This window comes from Schistocerca cancellata, chromosome 1 (genome assembly GCF_023864275.1).
Source record: "Schistocerca cancellata isolate TAMUIC-IGC-003103 chromosome 1, iqSchCanc2.1, whole genome shotgun sequence".
In the NCBI taxonomy this organism is placed as follows: Eukaryota; Metazoa; Arthropoda; class Insecta; order Orthoptera; family Acrididae; genus Schistocerca; species Schistocerca cancellata.
In genome coordinates, this window is record NC_064626.1 from 651,373,228 (window position 1) to 651,392,381 (window position 19,154).

The 19,154-nt window shown below is 39.7% G+C and overlaps 1 protein-coding gene across 1 annotated transcript in view; it reads left to right on the top strand.

Moving 5' to 3' along the window:
* The window catches only part of LOC126183425 (TBC1 domain family member 19), a 198,191-nt gene that overhangs the window by 55,267 nt on the left and 123,770 nt on the right, over nucleotides 1-19,154 (top strand). The window lies entirely within an intron of this gene.

The following is a 19,154-nucleotide window of genomic DNA, read 5'->3' on the forward strand; positions in this document are numbered from 1 at the left end:
TCTAATTCCATTGAAGATAGGTTCACAGAAGAATATAGAGACCATTGTTTCATACACTTATGGAGGAAATGCAGCATATGGAATTAATGTGAATACGATGGTTGTTTACTATGTATCAGTGCTGTTCATATAACATCCATGGATCATAACGAGGCTATTATCACAATAGATAGCTGTTGCTATTATCTTAGCTTTTAGGGATGCATACACCATAATTTCTAACCATAAAGATGAGCAAACTGCAGGGATATGAAAGAAGTAAAACAAAATAAATTTCGTGCTAAGCTGCACCAGAGCAGTGCATATAAAAACAAATATGTATTTTTTCATAAAATGATGTATCAGAAAGGCTGATATAATTCTTCTTTAGGGTCATCTCATGAAATGTAGTGGTGCTGACAGATTTTACTCTGTTAAATTTGGTCTGAGCAAGCTCAGATAATTTATAGCAGTTTAACATAAGTAAACTGTAAAGGACAGTCAAATGAAAATGAGCCCCATGGCAGCAAAAAAACTAAACTTAATTACGCATATTGACATTTCATCCTGGGAATCAAGAATCTCGATGGTTTTTGCCTAACACTGATATAGGAAACATATTGGTATCAGGAATATCTAGTATTTTGAGAATGTTTTAATTTTAAGTTTGAAATCAGATAAAATGCATAACAGAAATTTTTGTTTGTGTTACATAATTACGAATGTACAATTTTCTGATTTTTTTCCTGTACTTGTACTGTGAAACATTGCTTTTTGCAAAATTGTATGATTCTAGTTTAACCTGAAGTACTCTGTAGGTTTTGATGAGTGAGTCTGCAAGTATCAAAAAGTGTAAAAGTATCAAAAAGTGTGGCACAAATGGCAGCATCTTTTGATAGCATTGGCTTAGAGGCCTTCTTTTATTACACTGTCAAGGAACCAGAGGCCTTAGAATTTGACATAAAATTCAGTATAATACATTTATCTGTTCCTGAGAAAAAAGGCTCTTAACAGTCACACTGACAGGCAGATAGACAACAAAGTGATCCTGTAAGGGTTCCATTTTTATTGATTGAAGTATGGAACCATTAAAAGTAAGTAAACTGTTTATTATTTCAAAAGTGATCACATCTGTTAATAAGTTTATCCCACTGTGAGACAAGCCAGTCAGTCCCTTCATGGAAAGGTGTTTGTGGTTGTCTATAGAACCATAATTGTACTCAGGTGTGCTAAAGCAAATCAGTGGCCATGAATATCTTTCTTTAGGGCTCCAGAAATATGGAAATCATATGGTGATTACTTTTGAAATAATAAACTGTGTACCTACATCTTTCCATCTGTCTCATTTTCATTTGATGGTCCCTTATAAAATCATAACTTATAATAACTGCTTAACATTTTTTGTGAATGACTTGAGTCATTCCACATCTCATTAAAGTTCACACACACACACACACACACACACACACACACACACACAAGAAATCTAAAATCAAGCTATTTCTCAGTTCTAAGATTTTTTTAAAACTGATAAAGTAAACGACAGTAGCAGAAATGTGTCTGGCATATCACTGGAATAAAAAACAATTAGTTATCCACTCTTTAAGACTCTAAACCTTCCAGTCCAACAGCCTAATTTGATGCCCAGACATTGCATAAGTTTGTTAAAGTTTTATCAGGCCTTGGTTGATTGTCAGAGAAAAATGTATTTCTTTAAAATGTGGCTTATGGTGATTCAGTGATAACTGGGTATATGGGAATGTTAGCCAAGTTCGTTTCATATTTTTACCCTGAGAAGAAAAACACTAAAATGTAAATATTTCAAAGTGACTCATAATATCTGCAACAGACAATTAAATTTATTCAATAGTTTGTACAGCACTATGTACCCAAACACAGCACAAATAGTGACTTTAACACTGGCAACTTCACATAATTTGGTGAAACTCAAAGCAAAAACATAACAGTTTAACCCAGTAACAAATGCTCTCTCTGTTCTTGATGCACACTTAGGATAAAAAAACATAGTGTAATAAGTATGCATACTCCTCAGTGAAAATCAGTTAGGCCTAGAATAATTAATGACTCCAGAACAAATGTTTTTAAGAATAGTTTACAGGAGATGACCTAGGATGAAATTTATAACAAGCCAAATGCTAACATAAAATTTAATTTATTTGTTGATAAATTCATATCATTATGTGCCAATAGCTTTCCATGAAAGCTAATCAGAGAGAACATTAAACAGCCAGATAAAGAACCATGGGTCACTAGGGGGATTAAAGTATCTTGTGAAAGAAAGAGGGAGGTGTATCAGTTGACAAGAAGAAATAGTGATCGTGCAGTAGTTGCGCACTACAAAAACTACTCAAAATTGCTGAGAAAAATTATTATAAATCCAGGAACATGCACATTATGTTAGAAATTAGTAATTCTAACAACAGACTTAAGGCTGTATGGAATGTAGGGAAACAAGAGACAACAACCAGACACAGAATGGGATAAAATCACTATTGAACTAAATGGAAGAACTATAAATGATGAGTCAAAGGTAATAAATATATTTAATAATAATTTTTAAATATGGTAGAAAGTATAGGGACAAACAGTTCAAGGGAAAAATCACATATGTTGAAAAAGCAGTTTTCATAAAATTCAATGAAATATATGCATAACCAGCTTCTCCTGAAATTAAGACAATTGTCATTCTCTCAAAAATAGAAGCTCGTCTGGTTTTGATGGTGTTTTTAATAGAGTTTTTAAGATTTGTTCCCATGTATTAATCCCTGAATTACCTGAAAACATAATACATCACTATCACAAGGCATTTTTCCAGAGACATTGTCAAACCCCTCCAGGACTTTTAAGAAGGTGGTGTATTCTAGAATATCTCACCTGAGTAACAATAATATCCTCAGCAAATCACAGTGTGAATTTCAGAAGAGTTGTTCTACTGGAAATGTTATTTACAGGTTCACTATCAAAATTTTGTTATCATTAAATAATAAAATATCCACAGCAAATCACAGTGCGGATTTCAGAAGAGCTGTACTACCGAAAATGTCATTTACATGTTCATTATCAAACTTTCAGTAACATTAAACAATAAAATAGCGCCAGTTGTCATTTTCTGCAAGTATCTAAGCCATTTTATTGTGTAAAAGACAGTATTCTCCTAGATAAATTGAAGTTTTATGGGATTGATGGTATAGCCAACCAGTAAATAATGTCATATCTAATCAAAAGAATGCAGAATGTTGTATTTAGTAACTCAACCAGTATAGTCTGGGGACATTATTCTGACTTGGGAGAAATTTCATACAGTGTTTCCCAGGGCTCAATCTTAGGTCCACTATTGTTCCTCATATATGTAAATGATCTTCTGTATGATATACAACAAGTGGAATTAGTTATTTTTGCAGATGAAACTAGTACTGTAATGAATGCATACATACAAAAACAGAAGAAATAGTAAACAGTGTTCATAAAAGTATAAGTGACTGGTTTTCTGTGAATAGTCTCACCCTCATTTTAAAAAGACACAACACATTCACTTCTGCATATCAAGGAGTACTGTACTAGTGATAAATACAACATGTGATTAGGAAATAATAAATAGGATGAAACTCTGAAATTCCCATGTGTTCCCACTGATGAGAATTTAAACTGCACCAGGCACATTTAAAAACTCTAAAATAACTTTTTTTTATTTTGTATGTAGAATAATTGCAAATCTTGGGGAGAGACAAATCAATAAGTTGACATATTTTGCATTTCAGTAATAAATAATGTTCTGGGATAACTCATCTTTAATAAAGTAAGTCTTCATTGCTCAAAAACGTGCTCTAAGATTAATGTATGGTTCACATCTACGATCATCTTGTAAACATCTGATTAAGGACTTGGGCATTCTAACTACTGCTTTACAGCAAATTTCAGAATTTTCCATGCTGGTGACAAGCATTCTTCCCATAGCATGCAGTGTATCACCCGCACCACAAAGTAAAGTGAAAATCTGACAGTAACCAGCTATATGGTTCATATGTTGGAACATAGTATTGCTGCATAAGTAATTTTAAACACAGTTTATATTGACAATTAACATCTTGGGGTCTTATACACTGGTTTTAGCATAAGACATTATAACAAACACTTGAGTGTGAAACAGGTACCAGAATCTCAAAAACCCCTTATTAAAGAGAGTCTACAAATCAGAGGATCAACGCTTTCAACAGGTGTTAAACAATGAGCATATTAATGATAGTGTTCCATCCGATTATTGGCATCACAAATGCACTACTTTTGATGGGTCAGAGAAGATAAGGCACAATATTATGTTCTACCTGGCTTAATCAGTTGTCATTGTATGTTAAAATAGCAGTGATGACATGCAACAGAAATGATGTTAAATCGTAGATAGAAATTACAAGTCTACCACTTCCATCAGCATGAAAAAGTGTGGATAGTGACGCAATCTCAAGATGACACCACAATGGCAGCAGCCTCCACTGTCAAACAAGAATACCAACTGACAGTCTATGAGTAACTCTGAACTGTACAACACTCAATAACAGATTATGCAGAAGGAAAACAAGTCATGAGCCCATGCCATACAAGAAGATGCTGCTTCATAGCAGTTTCATCACTCAGGGCTTGCAATGGTAAAAAACGATACATAATGCAGCACTCACTGGTTTGATGGTACCACACACAGCCTATGAAGTGTGTCACACCTTGCATTTACTCATACACAAATGGCACAGTTGAACACAAGAAAATGTAAAAGTTCCTACTAGTCAATGCCTATGACACCACTGGCAGCATCAATGATAACAGAAAAACCACCACCCTGCCAGCTGTCAAAACAAAGCAACAGGCGAATGGTGATTCCTTTATGAACAACTACTGTCGAACAACAGGGAATATCAGCACTGTGGTTATTCACAGTCAGGCTACTTACACTAAAGGATCTCAACAACTGTATGTAAATGACAAACAATAGCATCATACATACCCGGGAACTGCAGATCTGATGTAAGCATCTTTCCATCAATGCAGAAGCAACAGATAAAGACTCTGGCATACAGATTGCTTATTGCACTAGCATTTCACCTCTAACTGCTAAAAGTGGATGTAAAGCTACAGTAGACCTAAGTTTTTGTCATCCATTATAATGGACTTTTATATTATCCAATGTATCTGAGCCTATATTAGGTGCCTATTTACTACATCATTACTGACTGAAGATCAAATTATGTGTAGCATGGCTTAGGATAGTGACTGAAATATTACTGGCAATTAGGCAGGGTTTCCAGAAGTGTAAATCCACAGTAGACATCAAGTATGAGCATGGACATCACAAATTTTGTCACCTCATTCATCTGGAAGAAGCTGTACACACTCAACATGATAGCTCAACCTCCAGAATGTACTCTACAAATTTTTCATAGTTAAAGAATAATTGTCCTATTGCAATCTGAGATAAAAACCATAAATGTAGAGAAAGGAAACCAGGAAAAGCAAAGTACTCCTCCTCAAAAACCAATTGATGGCCCCAAAGTGCAATCTCCAAGCAATTTGGAGATTTTATCACAGCATAGTAACACCAAGCACAACAAGTGGCACCACATTGAGACTATGCCACCTGTTGCCCAGAAGCCACCCGCAGCATCACTTGATGGGGTAAAGATACATTCCTGTTACCTGCCATTGACCTACCAATGCAGCACTACTGCACTTTGTCACCAAATCCAATGAGTGTGGTCAACAAGCTGCACATAACAGTAATGTGTATTGCACTGTCACCGCCAGGACAGATTTTGAGGTCCACAACAGGCAGTGCCAGTTCATACAAGGGCCAGATTTTGAGCTCACTATGAGTTCCCCTACATTTCATGGAGCTCCGCTGTAGCACAGGGTGACACTCTTTAGCGAACATTATGTGTCTCTGTTCATGCCAAGCAGCTAAGTCAGTTTCTCTCCGGTACTAGAAACAGCCTCATCTTGTACTGTGTGTGAGTTAATGTTGTGTTTATGTTTACAAGCTGTAAATAAATCTGGTTCTGGCTCAGCATTTCTTTATGGTTGTTGTTTTTTGTGGTTAGTGTACCTCATTGGGGTCACCTCTTTGTGGGAACATTAGCCACAATAAATAACATGCATATAGAACTGCTAAACAATAACTGCATTTATTTACTACTTGTAAATATACACACAACATTAACTCTTACACTGTACGAGGTGCATTCAAGTTCTAAGGCCTCCGATTTTTTTTCTAATTAACTACTCACCCGAAATCGATGAAACTGGCATTACTTCTCGACGTAATCGCCCTGCAGACGTACACATTTTTCACAACGCTGACGCCATGATTCCATGGCAGCGGCGAAGGCTTCTTTAGGAGTCTGTTTTGACCACTGGAAAATCGCTGAGGCAATAGCAGCACGGCTGGTGAATGTGCGGCCACGGAGAGTGTCTTTCATTGTTGGAAAAAGCCAAAAGTCACTAGGAGCCAGGTCAGGTGAGTAGGGAGCATGAGGAATCACTTCAAAGTTGTTATCACGAAGAAACTGTTGCGTAACGTTAGCTCGATGTGCGGGTGCGTTGTCTTGGTGAAACAGCACACGCGCAGCCCTTCCCGGATGTTTTTGTTGCAGTGCAGGAAGGAATTTGTTCTTCAAAACATTTTCGTAGGATGCACCTGTTACCGTAGTGCCCTTTGGAATGCAATGGATAAGGATTACGCCCTCACTGTCCCAGAACATGGACACCATCATTTTTTCAGCACTGGCGGTTACCCGAAATTTTTTTGGTGGCAGTGAATCTGTGTGCTTCCATTGAGCTGACTGGCACTTTGTTTCTGGATTGAAAAATGGCATCCACGTCTCATCCATTGTCACAACCGACAAAAAGAAAGTCCCATTCATGCTGTCATTGCGCGTCAACATTGCTTGGCAACATGCCACACGGGCAGCCATGTGGTCGTCCGTCAGCATTCGTGGCACCCACCTGGATGACACTTTTCGCATTTTCAGGTCGTCATGCAGGATTGTGTGCACAGAACCCACAGAAATGCCAACTCTGGAGGTGATCTGTTCAACAGTCATTCGGCGATCCCCCAAAACAATTCTCTCCACTTTCTCGATCATGTCGTCAGACCGGCTTGTGAGAGCCCAAGGTTCTTTCGGTTTGTTGTCACACGATGTTCTGCCTTCATTAAACTGTCGCACCCATGAATACACTTTTGACACATCCATAACTCCATCACCACATGTCTCCTTCAACTGTCGATGAATTTCAATTGGTTTCACAGCACTCAAATTCAGAAAACGAATGATTGCACACTCTTCAAGTAAGGAAAACGTCACCATTTTAAGTATTTAAAACAGTTCTCATTCTCGCCGCTGGCGGTAAAATTCCATCTGCCGTATGGTGCTGCCATCTCTGGGACGTATTGACAATGAACGCGTCCTCATTTTAAAACAATGTGCATTTTTCTATCTCTTTCCAGTCCGGAGAAAAAAATCGGAGGCCTTAGAACTTGAATGCACCTCGTACAAGAACTGAATGTGTCTGATACCACAAAGAGATTGACTTAGCAGCTCATGATGAATAGAGACGTGGTGTGTCCACGAAGGCATCTACACTATACTCAAGCACTTCTGTTCCCTTGAATGTATACTGAGTTTTTGAAATCTTGTTTTGGATTATTTCCCATACAAAGTTTACAAGAAGAATTTAAAGTCATAGTGCAATAGCCATTGACAGTTTCTTTATAGACCACATTACCATTTGTAGTTTAGATGTAAAAATTGTAGAAAATGGTTTAGCTGATTATGAGTACAAGGCAGTAAAAATGAGACATGTTCTTCAATTAAGTTATGACTATGAAAGAATACTCCATAGTAAATTCCTAACCAAAAATTTGGTCACAATGGTAGAAGCAATTTATAAAGAAAAAGTCTGGTGAGAAATTTGCCAAGCAGACAGCGTAGATAAATTATTTTAGTCTTTCTTTAATAACAATGAAATAAAATAAATTGCTACTCTCCAGATAGAGGAGGCACTGAGCAGTGGACTGGCATATTAAGTGCTTTTAAAAGTAGACTAAAGATACAGAAAAACATGCAAACATATTCATACAAGCACAACTCCCACATAAACAGCCACTGTCATCTTTGGGTGCTAAGGCCCACCTGTGGTGAACAGCGATCCCAAGTGGTGTGGGTCATGGGGTGGTACATAGAGTGAGGAGGAGAGACATAGCAGTGTAGAGATGTGGGAAAATGCTGTAGTCTGCCTGTGCAAGTGTACAAGGACTTGTGGGTGGGGACAAAATAGGGAGCTGTTGAGTGTAGCACAGGGTGGCTGTCCTGGGGATGGGGGGAGGGGAGAGAAGATGACAGGAATATGCAGCTGAACTGGGGCGTATCAGGTATATATGAGACTGGATTGTGTGTTTGCATGGTCACCAGATATCAATACCAAATGCAAAGGGGTCCAAAAAAATGTAGACACTCTTTGATAGTTAATAGCTTTGGAACAAAACGAGTTATTGTTGCAATTTTGCATGGTAGTGTAGTCCATTGTTTTCTCAACAGATCATGATGTGCATTTTCCAGCATATGACAGTGCAGCTATTCATGAAGTAAGTTTGTTGTTTTAGCAATGCAAGGCCATATTGAAGTGGTATCAGAAGTAGAAAAACATGATGGAGGTACAATCACAATGGCATAATGTGTACGGAACTCAGCTACCAACTTCTACAACAACTTATCATATTTTAGGTAGATTTGAAGTGAACAATACTGTTCAGGATGTGTGTAAGGAAAAATCGGGACAAACAAGACATCAGCAAGTCCAGCTTCCAGTGCTGTTGTGTTGCAACATTTTACTAGGTCAACAGTCTGTGAAACAGGGTAAATTTGAAAGCAGGATGAGCTGACCAAGCTTATGATGAAATCTGAAAGCTGCGAAGTGGCAAGTGTAATTCCAAGATCGCTGCATGCTATGAATGAGGATGACCCAGGTTGAAGGATGGAGTATGCATGTGGTTTGTGATGAACAGTTTGCAAGGGTGGTTATCGGTTCTCTTGAGGTGCAATTCAAACTGAACAGTACTGTAGCAGAAGCCACCGAGCCAAAAGGGTGTGCAGCAGACCCTCCACCAGCAGCTGTAACTGTCTGATGAACACTAAACTAATTTTTTTTTCAAGTGCTTGTGCATAGAAGAGAACTATACATGTGTATTTTACTGTGTAGACTAGTGGTTAGAAAATTAGTTGTGGTTTTTGTTTTTGCACAAGTCTAGTGATATCCTCGTGTAGGGCAGCTTCCTAGTGTAAATTTTCCCTCCACCAGACTGCAACATCACCCATCATGTGACTCAGTTGAGTAAGTGACCATTGACTACAGGCTCCATACTCAGTGTAGCAGCACCCGCCAAGCCAAGAGGATGCGCAGCAGCAGCGCCAGCAGCAGCAGCAGCAGCAGCGTTGTCTGATAAACAGTAAATTACTTTAGTCTTTGTTTTTTTTCAAGCGCTTCTGCAACAAAGTGAACTCAAATGTATGTATTTTACTATGTAGACTCATGGTTAGAAAATTAATTGTAGTTTTTGTTTTTGTGTAAGTCTTGTGAATATCATTATATAGAGTGGCTTCCTAGTGTAAATTTTCCCATTGCCAGAAGCTCTGTCATACCACTAAATTTTAATTTCGTGCTAGTAGACAGAATGCTGTTTAGATCAGTACATTCTAGTTTGAATATTCATCTTGTGCAGTAACTTTTTGAGAAATAGGATTTCTAACAACAGGTACCTGTAGATACATCAACTTCAGTAGAGAAATTTATTTCTGTGTAGTAGCATGTGGTCTCCAAATACAGTGAGAAATCTACACAGAAATTTTTAGTGTTGCTTTATTCTCCTTTGGTATATTGTGTATATATTTCAAACTCAATAGTGCCATTTGAGACCTTATATCTATTTTGCACACAGTATGATATGGCTAGGGACTGTGCTTGTTGTGAGCGGACAAAAGGAGAGTTGGCTGCTGTCCATAATCAGCTGGAAGCTGTGTTGGCTACCTTTGACAACCTGCTAGGTAATGCTCAAAGTTGCGGTGGTGGGAATCCCCTGGTGACCTGGACGTTGCTACGGCTTCTGATGCACAACATTTGACCAGTCTGTCCTCACTCCAGAGTGGGTGGCAGACAGTGATGGGTTTGCGTTTCATTGGGCAGAAGGTGAAAGAGGGAGCAGGGCGTGCAGCTGGCTCCCTATGTCTTAGCAACAGGTATGAGGTGGTACTCAGTGTTGATGATAACTATGAGCTAGCGCAGGATGCCTCTCCTGTTGGGCCAGCTGTCAATTCTCCTAATCAGCCCGGACAAGTACAGAGGGAGGGTATGCTTGTCATTGGGAGCTCCAATGTTAGGCGGGTGATGGAGCTCCTGAGGGAGATAGCAGGCAAGATGGGAAAGAATTCCAGTGTGCATTCGGTGTGTTCGCTGGGAGGTCTCATCCACGATGTGGAGAATGTGCTGCCAGTGGCTATTGAGTGCACTGTGTGCAACCGACTGCACATAGTGGCACATGTCAACACAAATGATGTCTGCCCCTTGGGTTCTGAGGCCATCCTCGGCTCCTGTCAGCGACTGGCTGATTTGGTTAAGGCAATTAGCAATGCACACGGGGTGCAGGCTGAGATGTCTATCTGTAACATCATACCCAGAGTTGATCGTGGTCCTCTTGTTTGGAGCAGAGTCTAAACCAGAGTCTCAGATGACTCTGTGAGAGTATCGGATGTAAATTTCTTGACCTCCGCTTTTGGGTGCAGAATTGTTGGCTTCCCAGTAATAGGCCAGGCATGCACTAAACACAGGAAGTGGCTACTAGGGTAGCAGAGTACATTGGCATGCACAAGGGGCTTTTTTAGGTTAGAGAACCCCTCCCCCCCCCCCCCCCCCCCTCAGGTTCAAAGAAGATTTGCCTGTTAAATCAGCCATAGTGACCTCAGAGAGTCTTGGTCCTCACAGATCAGAGACAGAAAAGGTTAATATGATTTTAGTAAACTGCAGGAGCATCCAAGGAAAGGTCCAGAATTAGTATCACTTACTGAAGGTTATAATGCACAGATAGTATTGGGAATGGAAAGCTGGTTGAAACCAGACGTCAAAGACAATGAAATCCTAAGTTCAGATTGGGATGTTTATCATAAGGACAGGTTAGTCACGAATGGTGGCAGCTTGTTTATTGCAGTAAAAACTTCGATAAAATCCAGCGAAGTTATCATGGATTCCAAATGTGAATTAATCTGTGTAGAATTGAGTATCAAAGGACTGTCAAAAATGGTGATTGGATGCTTTTATAGACCACCTGGGTCAGGATCTGTAGTTGTAGAGTGCTTCAGCCAGAATTTGCAGAGTATCATTACTAATAATTCCTGATCATGACGTTGTAATAGGGGGTGACTTCAGTTTGCCAGGTATGGATTGGGAGTGTTATGCCATCAGAACTGGTGCCAGAGACAGGGAATCATGTGGCATTGTGCTGGATGTCTTGTCCAAAAATTACCTTGTACAGATGGTTAGAGAACCAACTTGTGAGGGTAATGTCTTAGATATCCTGGAAAAGAACAGACCTGAACTTATTGAATCAGTAAACGTAGAGGAAGGTATCAGTGATCATAAGACTGTGACTGCATTTATGCCCGTGGGTCCTACAAGTAACGTTAAGAAAGGTAGGAAGATATATTTGCTCAACAAGAGTGACAGGATGCAAATTTCAGAATATCTCAGCGGTCAGCATAAAATATTCTGTGATGAGGACAAAGGTGTGGAGAACAAATGGAAAAAATTCAAAGGCCTTGTTCAATATGCCCTAGACAAGTATGTTCTGATAGATGGGAAAGATCCACTGTGGTTTAATAGCCATGTTAGAAAAGCACTGTGTAAACGAAGTGCACTTCATTTCAGATTCAAGAGAATTTAAAACCTAGCTGACAAACAAAAGCTGAGTATGAGCATAAGGAGAGCAATGAGAGAAGCATTCAATGATTTTGAAAGTAAGACATTGTCAAACAACCTGAGTTAAAACCATTAAGAGATTTTGGTCATATGTAAAATCAGTAAGTGGGTCAAAATCATCTGTTCATTCTCTCAGAGATCACACCAGCACCGAAATGGAAGATAATAGAGAGAAGGCCGAAATACTGAATTCGGCCTTCTGAAGTTGTTTCACCATGGAAGATCATAACTAGAGATGGGCAAAACTGTTCTTTTCAGAGATTGGATCAGAACTGTTCACTCCCTGAAATGAATTAGCTCTTTTTCATGACTCACCACTCATTTACAATATAAAATAAATGGAAGGCACATTGCCCTTTAAACTTGGTTTATTCCAGTACTATACCTGTATTTTGATCTTATTTGATCCTATTTTGAAGTAACACAGATAATGAGTAAGAATTTTGTATTGTTTATTGAAATTTCCACGATATGACAAAGTTTTTGATTATTGATTTATTTTGCACTATCGTGGTTTTTTGGGTGATCGGAAAATGTTGTAACTTGAGATTTACATTAACAATATATTTGGCTATAACGTATTAAAATTTCATTAACCTCATACAAATACATCGCAAGCCATATATTTTTAAAGTGAACGTTTCCTTTCGAAGATGCCTAAAATCGCAAAATCCGTACCAGAATAAGAAAAAAAATATATAAATTTGACTGTAAAACGAAAGTGCTGCATATAGCCTTACGCAGAATAAAACAAGGAAAATATTGGTGTATCACATTTTGCGATACGTTTATTGGTTCGCTCGTAATTAAAGCGTAAATTCGAGTGTCTATAATAAAAATCCTATAGTAAGAGGAGTTATCAGGAACCTAATCTAATCAGTTTAAACAAATAAAAATAAAATAAAAACAATTGATGTATACATAACATAATAATGTAATATACATAGCGGCATTACTACGAAGAACAATATCCAGTGGGGACGAACTCCGATGCAGAGGCGCTGAGTCGAGCAGGTCGAGCCGCGAGCTGTATTACTGCGTGAGCTGAGACCGCAGAGACCACAGTGACACCTGAGTCGCTTTGCTCGACGCTCTGGCTAGAGTCGAGACGGTGGGGCGAGCGTTGAGCGGGCAAGTTCCGAGGGAGGGGGTAGCGGTGAACTCACCCGCTCCGAGACAAATAGTTCGTTCCCTTGCGAGCGGGTTTTTGCAAGTAGTTCCTATGTTATCCGCTAGGTGGCTCTCTGTCCTGTTGCTCGCATCAACTGCCCAGAGGGCAGGACGTGCGACTGAAACGATCGCCGACAGAGTGCGATGCGAAGTTACGCTGCGCCAGACACGCCGCGGCAGACGACGCACAGAGACGCCACGGCATATGTGGAACACAAAATCCAATGGGGCACTGCACAATGCAGGCAGCCAAGGTAGAAGCAGGGCAGAGGCCGGCGCTGGCTGTGTTGTGTGGCGTGCACTGTGCTGTGACCAGCAGAGGCGCTGCTGATATGCTCCGTCTCTCTCTCTCTCTCTCTCTCTCTCTCTCTCTCTCTCTCTCTCTCTCTCTCTCTGCCGTGGGAAACGTTTGGAGCTACCGTTCTTTTTTTCTGAATCACTGATTGTTCACTCCTTTGAAAGATTGAACTCTATGAATTAGTTCAAGAGCGGATCCCCCATCTCTAATCATAACACTGTCCCTCCTTTCAATCATTGTATGAACATCAAAATGGCAGATACTGAAATAGCTGACTGCGGAAGTGAAAAGCAACTACAGTCATTTAGTAATGGAAAGGTGTCAGGACCAGATGAGATACCTATAAGATTCTATAAAGATTATGTGAAAGAACTTGCTCCCCTTGTAGGAGTAATTTATCGTAGATCACTTGAGCAATTAAAGGTATCTAATGACTGGAAAAAAGTACAGATCATTCCAGTTTTGTTTCTAAGGAAGGTCTTAAGACAGATACACACAATTATAGACCTATATCGTTGACGTCAATCTGTTGTAGAATTATGGATCATGTTCTATGCTCAAGAATTATGACGTTTTTGGAAAATGAACATCTCCTCTACAAAAACCAACATGGATTTTGCAAACAGCTCACTCTGTTCCTCCATGAGATCCACAGCACAGTGGAAAACAGCGCTCAGGATGATGCCGTGTTCCTTGATTTCAGTAAGGTATTTGACACCATCTTGATTGCTGTTTAATGAAAAAAATGTGATTTTACAGAGTATTCGAGCAGACTTGCAATTGGCTTCAAGACTTTCTTGCAGATAGAACTCAACATGTTGCTCTTAACAGAACAAAATCAACTGATGTAAAGGAAATATCCGGGGTATCGCAGGGGAGTGTGGTAGGACTGTTGCTGTTTATAATATATATAAATGATCTAGTGGAAAGCATCAGATGCTCTTTAAGGCTATTCGGAGATGATGCAGTTGCCTATACCAGTGTAGCAATGGGAGGGGAGTGTGGTAGGACCGTTGCTGTTTATAATATATATAAATGATCTAGTGGAAAGCATCAGATGCTCTTTAAGGCTATTTGGAGATGATGCAGTTGCCTATACCAATGTAGCAATGCCAGAAGGTAATAAGAATTTGCAGAACAACCTGCAGAGAATTGATGAATGTTGCAGGCTCTGCCAGTTGGCCCTGAAAGTAAATAAATGAAACATATTGTGCATACATAGGTAAAGAAATCCACTTCTGTACAGCTACACTATTGATGACAAACAGCTGGAGACAGCATCTGCTGTAAAATATCTAGGCGTAACTATCCATAGTGACCTTAAGTGTAATGATCACATAAAACAGATAGTGGGAAACGCAGATACCAGACTCAGATTCATTGGTAGAATCTTAAGGGAATGTAACTCATTCATGAAAGAAGTGGCCTGTAAGATGCTTGTTCTGCTGATTCTTGAGTATTGTTCATCTCTCTAGGATCCTTATCAGGTACGACTGATAGAGGAGATAGAGAAGGTCCAATGAAGTGCAGCACGTTTCATCACGGAATCGTTTAGCTGTCAAGAGAGTATTCAGGGATGCTAAACAAACTCCATTGGCAGATGTTACAAGACAGGGATTGTGCATCATGGAGAAGTTTACTATTGAAATTTTTGGACAGCACTTTTCAGGAGGGGTCAGACAATGTATTACTTCCCCCATACATACATCTCACTTACTGACCACGAGGAGAAAATTCGAGAAATTAGAGCCAATACAGAGGCTTATCAACAGTCATTCTTCCCATGCACTATTTGTGGGTGGAACAGGGTGGGAGGGATCAAATAGTGGTAGCGAAAGTATCCTCCACCACACACCATTAGGTGGCTTGTGGAGTATGATGTAGACGTATATGTAGATGTAAACTGCCACAACTGTGTGTACTGAGCTCTTGAAAATCCTCGCATTCTAGTGGACAAATATGTTAATCTACTGGATGTTAATGCATGTAGTGATCAGTCATAATGCAGTTTGATTGCCCCGTTTTTCTTTGAAGTACTGTAATTAGTGAGGAGTATTTTCATATGCTGCAAACATCCATTTTGCCTGCCATCTGAGAGGTGTTTGCAAATGAAAGTTTTTACCTACTACCAGATGGTGCTCCGCTTCTCTACCACAGAGACATGGGAGCCTACTTAGATGAAAATGTATGTGGACAATGAATGGTAGGTCAAAGAGGAGCTGTTGAGAACCCACCATGGTCTCCAGACCATACACCTCTTCATTTATACCTATGGGGGACCTAGAAAAATAAAGTTTATCAACAGAAGCAACCTACATTGAACGAGCCATGAGAAACCATCGAAGCACCCTATGTGGCTTTCGCATTGGCAACAATGACAGCCATTGTCCGGTCTACATTTCAGCAGCATTGACATTGTTTGGCTGCTAATGCAGTCATTTTGAGCATACCAAATAAATTTACCCCACTGCAAGAATTCCATTAATATTGTCTATCAAGGAGTTTCTACAGTTTTCTGGAGCCCTCTATATATAGCCTCTCAGGAAATTATACAAACCATTGCTGTTGTTATTGTGGTCTTCAGTCCTGATACTGGTTTGATGCATCTCTCCATGCAAATCTATCCTGTGCAAGCTTCTTCATCTCCCAGTACCTACTGCAACCTACATCCTTCTGAATCTGCTTAGTGTATTCATCTCTTGGTTTCCCCCTACGATTTTTACCCTCCACGCTGCCCTCCAATACTAAATTGGTGATCCCTTGATGCCTCAGAAGCATGTCCTACCAACCAATCCCTTCTTCTGGTCAAGTTGTGCCACAAACTTCTCTTCTCCCCAATCCTATTCAATACTTCCTCATTATTTATGTGGTCTACCCATCTAATCTTCAGCATTCTTCTGTAGCACCACATTTCGAATGCTTCAATTCTCTTCTTGTCCAAACTATTTACCGTCCATGTCTGTGTATGTGCGGATGGATATGTGTGTGTGTGCGAGTGTATACCTGTCCTTTTTTCCCCCTCAGGTAAGCCTTTCCACTCCCGGGATTGGAATGACTCCTTACCCTCTCCCTTAAAACCCACATCCTTTCGTCTTTCCCTCTCCTTCCCTCTTTCCTAATGAAGCAACTGTTTGTTGCGAAAGCTTGAATTTTGTGTGTATGTTTGTGTTTGTTTGTGTGTCTATCGACCTGCCACCGCTTTTGTTTGGTAAGTCTCATCATCTTTATTTTTAGATATATTTTTCCCACGTGGAATGTTTCCCTCTATTTTATATATATATATATATATATATATATATATATATCCCATTCCACGTGGGAAAAAATATATCTAAAAACAAAGATGATGTGACTTACCAAACGAAAGCGCTGGCATGTTGATAGACACACAAACACACACACAAAATTCTAGCTTTCGCAACCAACGGTTGCCTTGTCAGGAAAGAGGGAAGGAGAGGGAAAGACGAAAGGATTTGGGTTTTAAGGGAGAGGGTAAGGAGTCATTCCAATCCCGGGAGCGGAAAGACTTACCTTAGGGGGAAAAAAGGACGGGTATACACTCGCACACACATACATATCCATCCACACATATACAGACACAAGCAGACATATACAGAGGCAAAGAGTTTGGGCAGAGATGTCAGTCGAGGCGGAAGTGCAGAGGCAAAGATGTTGTTGAATGACAGGTGAGGTATGAGTGGCAGCAACTTGAAATTAGTGGAGATTGAGGCCTGGTGGATAACGGGAAGAGAGGATATATTGAAGAGCAAGTTCCCATCTCCAGAGTTCGGATAGTTCCCACTAACACCAACCTATCCGAACTCCGGATAGGTTGGTGTTAGTGGGAACTTCAATATATCCTCTCTTCCCGTTATCCACCAGGCCTCAATCTCTGCTAATTTCAAGTTGGCGCCACTCATACCTCACCTGTCATTCAACAACATCTTTGCCTCTGCACTTCCGCCTCGACTGACATCTCTGCCCAAACTCTTTGCCTCTGTATATGTCTGCTTGTGTCTGTATATGTGTGGATGGATATGTGTGTGTGTGCGAGTGTATACCCATCCTTTTTTCCCCCTAAGGTAAGTCTTTCTGCTCCCGGGATTGGAATGACTCCTTACCCTCTCCCTTAAAACCCAAATCCTTTCGTCTTTCCCTCTCCTTCCCTCTTTCTTGACGAGGCAACCGTTGGTTGCGAAAGCTAGAATTTTGTGTGTGTGTTTGTGTTTGTTTGTGTGTCTATCGACGTGCCAGCGCTTTCGTTTGGTAAGTCACATCATCTTTGCTTTTTAAATATATATATGGGTTTGACATGGGGCCGCAACTTTTGGGAACAAGGGTTTGACATGTGGCCGCAACTTTTGGAGTGAATGTCATTCATGGCCGCCATCTTGAAATCCGCCATTTTGGGTTCAAGTCATATTTTTTAAATGGGAAGGGGGGGTATATGACACATCAGATAACACTCACTTGAGCTCTGGAATTGATTGTGTAATTTGTTTTTGTCTATCTTGTACAGTTTAGAAGTTATTAAATTTCGAAGTTACCTTGATGGCGATTCATGTCTCAGCATGGACAACATGTAGAACATGTGTTGTAGCAGTCGGTATGAAGGTAATTTCCCAACTTTGAATATTAATAACCTCTAAACTGTACAAGATAGACAAAAACAAATTACACCACTAAATTCCAGAGCTCAAACAAGTGTTATTTGATGTGTCATACACCCTCCTTCCCATTTAAAAAAATGACTTGAATCCAAAATAGCGGATTTCAAGATGGCGGCCACGAATGACATTCACTCCTAAAGTTGCCGCCCCACATCAAACCTATGTTCCCATCATCACGTTTCAATTTTCCCTCTAATCTTCCACCTTATGAAATGAAGGTGTCCAAGGAGGATGGAATGTGATATTTCTACAAAGAACTTTCTTGGATAATGCAGAATGAGATTTTCACTCTGCAGCGGAGTGTGCACTGATATGAAACATCCTGGCAGATTAAAACTGTGTGCCGGACCGAGACTCGAACTCGGGACCTTTGCCTTTCGCAGGCAAGTGCTCTACCAACTGAGCTACCCAAGCATGACTCACGCCCCGTCCTCACAGCTTTACTTATGCCAGTACCTCACCTCCTACCTTCCAAACTTTTCATAGCAAATCTAGCAATAATGGTAAAATATAAATTGTTGTATATTGTTTGCAATGAAGAAACCACAAGTTTGTCTGTTTAGTGTAAAGCTGCAAATTGGTTATATGCTTTCAAAGGAAAATAAGTTGAGCAAACTTTTAAATAACCACTGATAACAAATAAGAAGAAATGAGAAACACATTTGTTATTTCAAACAAAGTAAGTGTCCCTAAACTAGTGCACTAAATTTAGAATGTGATATTAAGATAGTCTGAGCAACATACAAAATATCAATACATTTAGAGTCCTTTCTACAGTAATTGATGTAACATCTTCTTGTAGTAACTTTTAGTCCTCACTTTTCACCTTTTTTTTCCACATCTCTGATCATTTCTGTCTTTTGTCTGTCTATTTACACATTGCCTAATATCTTATTTCATTAGAGTTGAATAGTTCTTCCAATTGCCATTAAAATGCACTAACACCAGTTTTACTTGTTTTCTCTCTAGTGGTAATGCCTCAAAAACTGATGAAAAAATTGAAAAGGGCA